This window comes from Pogona vitticeps, chromosome 6, assembly GCF_051106095.1.
Source record: "Pogona vitticeps strain Pit_001003342236 chromosome 6, PviZW2.1, whole genome shotgun sequence".
In the NCBI taxonomy this organism is placed as follows: domain Eukaryota; kingdom Metazoa; phylum Chordata; class Lepidosauria; order Squamata; family Agamidae; genus Pogona; species Pogona vitticeps.
In genome coordinates, this window is record NC_135788.1 from 12,089,009 (window position 1) to 12,098,683 (window position 9,675).

At 44.5% G+C, this 9,675-nt stretch overlaps 1 long non-coding RNA gene across 1 annotated transcript; it reads right to left on the minus strand.

The window, feature by feature from the left end:
• Positions 1-644: 644 nt before the first annotated feature.
• On the minus strand, positions 645-1,479 carry LOC140707971 (uncharacterized). The gene is made up of 2 exons (XR_013537742.1): positions 1,196-1,479; positions 645-759 (listed from the first exon to the last, which is right to left on the minus strand). It is a non-coding gene; the product is annotated as an uncharacterized LOC140707971 (long non-coding RNA).
• Between the last annotated feature and the right edge of the window lie 8,196 nt (positions 1,480-9,675).

Below are 9,675 nucleotides of genomic sequence, written 5' to 3' on the forward strand. Positions count from 1 at the left end.
GACCATTACTGGTCTAGCCCAATGGGGGATTGGAGGAGCAGTAAATATTTACAGTGGTGCCCCGCATAGCGAGGTTAATCCGTTCCGGTTTAACCTTCACTATGGGGAAACATCGTTAAGTGGGACGGGGAAACCTATTGGAACGCATTAAACTTTGTTTAATGCGTTCCAAATGGGCCCAAAACTCACCAGTCTCCGATGTCCCCCCATGTTGCGGCAGCCATTTTGGGTGTCCCAGCGGCCATTTTGGGTGTCCCGGCGGCCATTTTTAATGTTCCGGCGGCCATTTTGGGTGTTCCATCGGCCATTTTTAGTGTTCCGGCGGCCATTTTGGGTGTCCCAGCGGCCATTTTGGAACCGCTGAACAGCTGTTCCCCCATCGCAATGGGGGCTCACTGGCTTCTTGTGTCTGTCCAACACGACACATAATATACATGCTTAGGAGCTCAGACAGGGAACCCCCAATGCCTAGCCCACTCCCTCACACATGCATGGAGAAATATTATATTTCCAATTCCTGTGACATCACAAGGCCCCACACCGTGACTTGACAAACACCCACCCCAAGCATTGGGGCCAAGATATAATGAGGGGATGGGGAAGAGAATCCCATGACAGCCCCTGACAAAGAAACTTCAAAACCATTCCAGATAATTCTTTTATTGGTTTTGGAAAAGAGGCTAAACTGGTATCCTCAGCAGAGACAACGGCCTGGTTCAGCTCCAGCAGGACGCCTGCCTTCTGGTCCTTCGCATCCCCCTATGAGACAGAGAGGGGAAAAAACCTAAGAGGCGAGCTCATCCACTGCCATCAACCGGCTTCAACCCAGGCGTATCCACTGACCAATGTTCTGGCAACTTCATCCCGAAGTTCCACCTGCCAACATCCACTGGCCTCCACCAGGAATATCCACCCGTTCATCTCTTCCTCTCCGCTTCTGAATCCGGCCTCCGCCAGCTCCCGAATGCTTGGGTCACACACACGCCCTGCGACATCCCCACAGAATACCAGCCAGCTCATTCACACACACATTCACACACACACACACACCACCACCACCAACACCCAGCACACACACACCTTCACTCCACCAGCCATTCACACACACACCCGGGTTTCCATCCACTGATATCCACCAAGCTACCGCCAGCTGGTTTCAGGAGGCTAACGTCCACCACCGGCTTCCTCCACCAACCTCTGTCGGCCTCCGCCTTGCGGCCTCAGCCAGCTTCCGCAGGCAGATTCCACCAGCTTCTGTCTGCCAACGTCCACTGACTTCCCCCCGGTCCATCACCAACATCAACCAGCTTCAAGCCATGGATCTCCACTATCCTCAAGCTGTTAACTCGCAAGCCCACTTAGCAAGTTCATTTGCTTTCGCAAGAGAACTGGCCTTGGGCAGAAGGGCTGGGTCCCCTGCAGCCGCTGCCGCGCTCTCTGCCGGACTGGCCTCTGGCCACTGGCCTCCCTTCTGGTCTCCTGCCCTGCCCAGCAAGCCCCCTTTTATCTGCCAGCTGAGAGGTGGGGCCCCTATGAGGTCACAGAGACCCAGAGGGAAAGGGGTTGGGTTGCCAAGGCAACAGCAGCAGCACCCTCGGGATTGGCTGAGTCCTGAAGATGATGTCAACAGTCCCTCTGATCATGTGATTCACCCACAAAAGCTAGCATTTTGCATGATTTTTTTTATTTGTGGCCTATTAATGTATCCCCTTTGACCAATACCTCTGATTGTTAAAATCTCCCCATGTTGGCCTTCTGACAGGATTTTAGGCTGGTGCTCCAAAAAGTTATTTTCCAGAATTTGCACCAAAAGGAACTTTCCTAAGCCCTGAGCTGGGGGGGGGGGAATGAAAGTAATAAATGAATAAGGATGGGCACAGACACACTATGAAGTCTTTGACCCTTTTCTTGCCTCTTTCTGGACATTTTTTCTTGCCCTTGCCATGAAAAAGATATTATAAGGAGCCCGTTAAGAAAACAATCTAATTGTTTGAAACACATTTGAGCATTTTAACACCATCCCTGCACTCTCCAATCTTTTGGAACTCACTCCCACTGGAAGGCAGATTTGCCCCTCCATTAAGTATTTATTTGTTAATACTGTCCATGGGGGGGGGGGGCGGCGGCAAGCATTTAACCCTTGCAATGCAGGAGCAGTTGTTTTTTTCTAATCTAAAACCTCAGCATTCAGGTTTTAAGTGCAGGATTGGCACTTTGAAATAAATAAGTTGATTTTGTGTTGCAGTTTGGGCACTCAGGCTGAAAAAGATTCACCATCACTGCACAAATCTATGATTTCTACTGTGGATCAGGATGAATTCTTTAATGATATTACTTACATTTATTCTTTTCCTATCTTACAGTGATTGCTTCATAATAGGACTATGGGGCATGATTGAAGGGTCTGACCACAAGGAATGAATAGAGCCCCCCCACACACACACACTTTACGGCTGACTATCCCATTTCAAACAAAGCAAGTGTATTCCCCTGTTACCCTTCTGTTCATTAACATCAATAAAAGCTACACCTATACTTATGCCACAGCTTAAATTGTATTGCCAGCAACAATAATTACAGAAAGAGTAGGCCAATTCCAATTGCTTAGTCCCTGTTAAAGTAGACCCATTGAATCAATGGGGTTTAGGGAACTGTAGATCAACCTTTCCTCAACTGATTCAATAAGTCTATTCTAACTGGGAGAAACAATTGGAGTTAGGCCATTACATTTAGAAATAATCATAATAATAACAGCAACAACAATAATCCTCAATGACATGAATGGCGATGGTGGGAGTTGTAGTCCAAAAAAGAAACTTTCTGCATATGCACGCCTGCCTGCGAACGGACATACACAGCCTTGCACTGTAAATCTAACCAGTGAATATATAACAAAGATAACATTCAAATCAGGCCCTACTTAACTGAGCTACTACAATGCAGTAGATGCCCACAAGTGTTTTAGTCTCTCCTTTACATCGCTGGCAAATCCCCGTCTCTAACTGTGTCTCCCATTCCATGAAAAGATTTCAGAAGAAGAAGAAAAATACTGCAAGGAACATAAAGGGGGGGGGGGGTTACTGTTTTTTAAGCTTATCCCTTCTGTATGCCTGTTTGAAGAAGCATATAAAAATTGTTCGGATGCCAGGCCTTTTGCATGCACTTTCCAGAGCTATAATGAATCTTAGGCACCATTTTTCCCGCTCAGTAGCACAGACCCTCATGACATATGAATCCTTAGAAAGTAGAAGGGGGAAGAAAAAAAATCCCAGTAGCCTCGCCTTTCATGGTTTCGTTTGACTGACTTCAGACTTGGCTTCCTTGAGGTTAGTTTGCTGTGAAAATAGAAATCCCGCTCTGCAGAAGAGGGCTTTAGGGAGGGAGAAGCAGGGGGGGAAATGACATGGCCTTGTTAGAAAGAAACCGTTTTTCTGAGATGTGCTTTGTCGGAGCAGGGAGTTGAATGGCTTAGAGTTATACAGTACCGCAACCCCTCCGGGAAGTTGTGATAAATCATAGCTAACTAGCAGGAAAACAGCTCTCCTCAGTGCCACCTCCTGCACAACGGGGAAAGTATGCTCTAAGGTGCCAGGCCTCCAGGGGAATGACTGGAGTCTCAGGAAACCACTAGACTTCTCCAGATCACCAAGCAGGAAAACCAATCTCCGGATGAGTGAGACTGGAAGAAGGAAAAGTTTTTTTTTTTTCTCTCTCTCTCTCCTGTGTGAGTTGGCCTTAAAGTCTCTACCTCTCTCCAGCTGGCGCCGGGACCTTGTGGTTAAGCATGTAAGGATGCTCTGTTTGCTCAAGGTGGCCATGCCAGAAAAGCAAGGAGGGAGGTGGAGAGAGACCTTGTTAGTTCAGCCCCAAGTGCTGTTGGGAGTAAAGTAAGGCGTAGGAGGTAACCCTGTTTTTTGGCACCTAGCCAGGCCACTACCCCCTTCACAGATTGCTGTGACAGCATCTTAAAAAGCAGAGACATCACCTTGCCAATGAAAGTCCGAATAGTCAAAGCTATGGTTTTTCCTGTCGTGATGTATGGAAGCGAGAGCTGGACCATAAAGAAGGCTGGCCACTGAAGAATTGATGCTTTTGTATTGTGGTGTTGGAAGAGACTCTTGAGAGTCCCCTGGACTGCAAGGAGAACAAACCTATCCATTCTAAAGGAAATCAAACCTTTGTGCTCACTGGAAGGACAGATCCTGAAGCTGAGGCTCCAATACTTTGGCCTTCTCATGAGAAGAGAAGAATCCTTGGAAAAGACCCTGGTGTTGGGAAAGTGTGAAGGCAAGAGGAGAAGGGGACGACAGAGGATGTGATGGTTGGACAGTGTCATTGAAGCAACCAACATGAATTTGACCCAACTCCAGGAGGCAGTGGAAGACAGGAGGGCCTGGCGTGCTCTGATGCATGGGGTCACGAAGAGTCGGACATGATTAAACGACTAAACAACAAAAGCCAGGCAGAAAAATTCTCATGTGCTTTTCTATTGCCTATGCTATGGTAGTGACAGCATCAAAACAGAACCTTGGGGAGGCAGCAAAAAACCCTCCCCATAAGCTGCAGCCTCAGGGAGATTTTGGCTGTCTGACAGCATCAAGTCATTTCTGCCTTATGCTGAAACTTTCCAGGGTGTTCTAGATATACACTAAAGTATTCAGAAGTGGTTTGCCATTCCCTTCCTCTGGGAGTTCTCTTGGGCTGTGCATCTTGTCCAAGGTGACACAGGCTGGCACAGTGGGGAATCGAACTCCCAACCTCTAGCTCAGCAGCTGGATGCCTAACTCATTAAGCTATTCAGCCAGCTAGCCATTGAAAAATAGGCTGGGTTTTCTTTTTCCTTGGCTTATAATATTAACTGCTTTTCCAGGTTTTACCCAGATTCTGACTCACTAAGCCAGATTCTTCCTATGCCCCTTTTCAAAATCCAAAGGACTTTGAGCTCTCCCTCTTAACCGTTCCCCATCTCACATGACAATATCACAACGATAATGTGTCCAGTTTTGGTTCTGAAGTTTCACAGTACAGAATGCTGCTAGATTAGCAGTTCTATATTCCAACAGGTATTAAAGAATAACCAGGAAGACTTTTCGTGAAAGTCGAAACGGAACAAATGAAGGAAGAAAATGCCAAAGTAGGATTGCAGTTGAACATTAAGAAAACAACCACCAAGATTACAGAAGAACTACACGACTTAAATGTTGATAATGAAGAAATTGAAATATTTAAATATGTTATATATTTTAGTTCATTCATCAATCCAAATGGAGACTGCAGCCAAGAAATAAGAAGGAGACAGAGATGTGGAAGGACAGCAATGAAGGAACTAGAAAGGATAGTCAAGTATGTGTCATTGAAGACTAAGACCAAGATCATCCACATTTTTGTATTTTTTGTATGGATGTGAAAGCTGGACTGTAATGAAAGCTGATTGGGGAAATAAATGGATTCATTTCGAATGGGGTTTTGAAGAAAAGCTTTGCAGATGTCCTGGACTGTCAGAAAGACAAACATGTGGGTCCTATTTATTTATTTATTTATTTATTGGACTTATATACCGCCCCATAGCGCTACAAGCACTCTCCGGGCGGTTTACAATTTTTAATTATACAGGCTACACATTGCCCCCCCCCCCCAGCAAGCTGGGTACTCATTTTACCGACCTCGGAAGGATGGAAGGCTGAGTCAACCTTGAGCCGGCTACCTGGGATTTGAACCCCAGGTCGTGAGCACAGTTTTAGCTGCAGTGCAGCGTGTTAACCACTGCGCCACGAGGTTCCCATGACCTTGCTCATTTGTTGTTCTGTAAATTGGTTCCATTCTCTTTTTGCCACTAAAACCCCATTGAAATATTTATGTTTTATGGACATGCTTCACTCCTAGCCCAGGGATAGCCTCCTCGGTCATTCTATATAACCTTGCGAAGTGTCAAAAATAGTGCAGTCCAGTAATGTGGCCAACAGTGAGAGATGCATTTTATCTGGCATCATAAAACGGCATGTTTTAATGTGTGAAAGACTGCTGTTAAAAGAAAGATCAGCATGTGGGGACCTAGAGAAAGAGAGAGACAAGAAAGGAAGAGAGCTTAGAAGATAATTTGCTTATGCAAAACATCACCTGCAGTGACCAGTAATCGGACAAAATTCTATAAATGTCTCCAAGAAAAATACCTCGACAAAGTGCCTGCAATTTCGTACAGCATGTGCACATATTTTCATTGCCTTCTGGTGAACTTGGGGCTTCTCGGTGTCAGTTTTATATGGCTTTTGCCTTGAAACTCCCTTGTTTCAATCCTCTAAAACTATCAAGGAGGACTCCACCTGCTTTATTGTTCCCATAAATTCCTATGAAATTGGTAGCTAAAGCCAATTTGTGTCATTCGGATTCTCTTTGTAGCCTAAACTAAATCTCCTGCCGTGTAGCCCAAAAAGTAGAATCCTATTGACACCAACATAACCACCTCTGTATTTTATTCTGTGCTTATTACAAGACCTTTGGGTTGTTTTTCCTTGAAAATGATTTTTCTGCTCTTACTAACAGGCAACACACAACAGAAGTGTGGTTTGTAGCAGGACTGTGCGGTCCTGGATCATGGCTTGAAGGCCTGTTAGCCAAAGATGATGCCATCTAGGTCTGGGACTGGGGGTGGGACTCAATGCAGAACATCAGAAACTGTCTAGTCCAATATTGTCAGCTTTGACTGGCAGTAGCCACCCAGATAGGATTCTTTCCTATTAATTCCTGCAGATCGTTAATGTTCCTTCTGTACTATATTCCCACCCAGATCTTAGCCAGGTCTGATCCTGCTTTGCTGCTTTGGTGTGGTATGACAGCAAAAGTAGAGAAGAGAACTGGGAAAGACAAAGAGGCAAACACCTTAAGACTTTTCTAATAATAACTGCATGCCGTCAGGGCAATTCTGACTTATAGCGACTCTTGCCAGGATTTTCCAGGTAGAGAATATACAGAAATGGTTTACCATTACCTTCTTTTGGGGGCATCCTGGGACCGTGCAGCATGCCCAGATTTCTTGGCACCTTTGAGGTGGCTAAAATCAGATGTTGGATGCTAGAATTGCTTTTGTTTAAATGTTAGAGTTGCTGGATTCCATCAATGCCAGTAACGAAGGCTCAGATGGCCTTGTGGGTCATTCTCTGTAGGCTGGTTGGTGTCAGAAGGCTGATCTCCAGGAGATCTGCCCTAGGAGTAAGGGAGATAACTACTACTCTTTTCTGCAGAGAGAAGCTGACTCTCTCTTTCAGTGCTACAAGAAAATCTTACCTTTTTTTGCCCTTGGAATCTCTGCTCTTATCTCCAATCACTAACTGGTGATAAGGGCACACTCTGCCTTTGCAGAAGTATAGAAAAACTGCTGTTTCATAATTCATAAATTGGAGTAGGGAATTCCCATCCCAGGAGAAAAAGAGGCTGCCCAGTAGTAGAAACTTCTTTTCTCTAGAATTGGATGACCCAACATCTGCTCTTAATTCAAATAATTCTTTAGAGAGAAAAGCAGGAGTCCCCCCCCCATGGCTGTGAATCAGATAAGGACCCTCAGATGGCAAGTCTATGCTATACATTTGTGAATTATCTGAAATACTATGAAGTGATTCCTTCTTTCCTAAGGAATAAAAATACTATGGCTGTTCACTATCACATTTGAATACGGGTGATGGAAGTGCCCCTCTTCATTTACAGGTCTTGCAAATGAAAAGCTGTGTCTTCTTTTATTGAGTCAACCCATCTGATGCTACTTCACTTGAACAGATAAGACTGCAAGACCAGGGTACTACCAGTCACATGACTGATTGTACAAAGGGGGAGGGAACTCTGCAGTTGTCCCATATGTAAAATCTGTGGCCTGTGCCTCTGAGCATCTTAGTTGGTAGGGAACTGGAAGGAGCGTAGAAGTGCCCAGAAAAATTCTGTCCCACTTAATTCTGAGAAATGCTGTGCAAGCAGACAGTAGCTTAGGTTAAGACCCATCAACAACAAATCTGCCACTGCATATCATCATCATCATCATCGTCGTCGTCGTCGTCGTCGTCATCATCATCATCATCATCATCATCATCATCATCATCAAGCAGAAGGTTTCCCTGCCCCAGGCAGCTTTTTGAAACCGTTTTTGCCAGCGTCCATGTAAAAACTGGTTTGAAGTGCCTCTCTTGGCCAGGTACGGCAATTTTAGTCTGAAAAAGTTGAGCTGCTGCTTATTTTCAGATAGGTCACGCTATGTTAGTCTGCTCGGCGAAAAACCAAACATGTAAAACAAACAAAGGCAAAAGTATTTTTTGCCCCCTTTCAGATGGACATTTTGGTCCGAGTTTTCTGAACAGGTATTGCAATCTGAGTTTTCCAAACAGGTCTCCAAAAAAGTGGAATGTAATCCAGAGGAGCTTATAAAGAGCAACATCTGTTTGTCTTGAAGGCAGACAATATTTCTGCCTTTGTTTTTGCTTCTGGTTCTTTCGAGTCCTTACTGAGACAGATGCTGAGCTCCGGAGCTGTACCGATAGCCCTTTCCTGCCTACTTCTCCTCCCTTAGCCTGGCAGCTCCGTTTTGACATTTGCATCTTAAAAACGCATCAGTTGTGCTACGTATCTGCACAGTTAATCATCACCTTCATCAGCTTAGAACTGCAGAGCTGGAAGGGACTCTATGGATCATTGTATCCAGCCCCTGTCAAGGAGGCACTGTGGGGAATCGAACTCACAACCTCTGGCACTGAGCTACCCAGCCGTTCCTTGAGCTATCCCACAGTCTCTTCCTTCCTTTTTTTTTTTTAAACCGAAAAGTAAGCACATCTTGGCATAAAATGCACAGTTTAATTTCCATCCAAATGAAGCAAATGTTTACCTAACCTAAGATCTCCTGCAGTTTTTCATCCTTTCCTACCACCAGCCTCTTGTCTGTTGCAGTTATTCTGTTTCCGTCTTCTTTTCAGTTCCTGCTTGTATTTCTTTCTTATTCTAAAGGGGCTTTAATCACCACCAGAAAAACCCCACAGATGCTTTCATTCGAAGACATTTTCTGATCTGCAGCTCCGAACTGTCTCTTTATATTATAATCCTTCACAGTTATATCCATAGATATACACCTTACTTCAGTTTCATTGTTCTCTCTCTCTCTCTCTCTCTCTCTCTCTCTCTCAGTCTCTCTTCCTTTTTGTTATCCTTTCTTGAAATTCCTTACATTTCCGTAGGATAAGGGTAGAGGCTTCCTTTTTTTTTTTTTTGATGGAGATAATATGATTTCTGAAATCTTCTTTCTGTCACATCAAAGAAGACTCCATTTCATTTGGCATATTTAATACTGAAACAATTCTTGCCTCTCCTTTGTTGGCGTTACAGCGGCTTTATTGAGCGAATGAGATATTTAATTAAGCATCGTGTGAGGCGGTGCTTTTCCTTCTTCTAGCAACCTGGCTTTCTGTAACTAATTTACTGGCTTATAAGAATTAGCGTCTCCCCTTCCTATTTACCTGCTTGTTCTATTCTTCCTCGTTATCAGGAGATTAATTCAAAACAAATGGATTAACGCGAGAGTTAGATTGTCAAGATCCTAAACTGTCTTGACATCCGTGAAACATTTTTCAAATGACTGTTTAGAACCATTGGAAAGTGTGAAGATTATGTTTATTTCATAATCACTGTTTTGTTGCCATCTCCCCA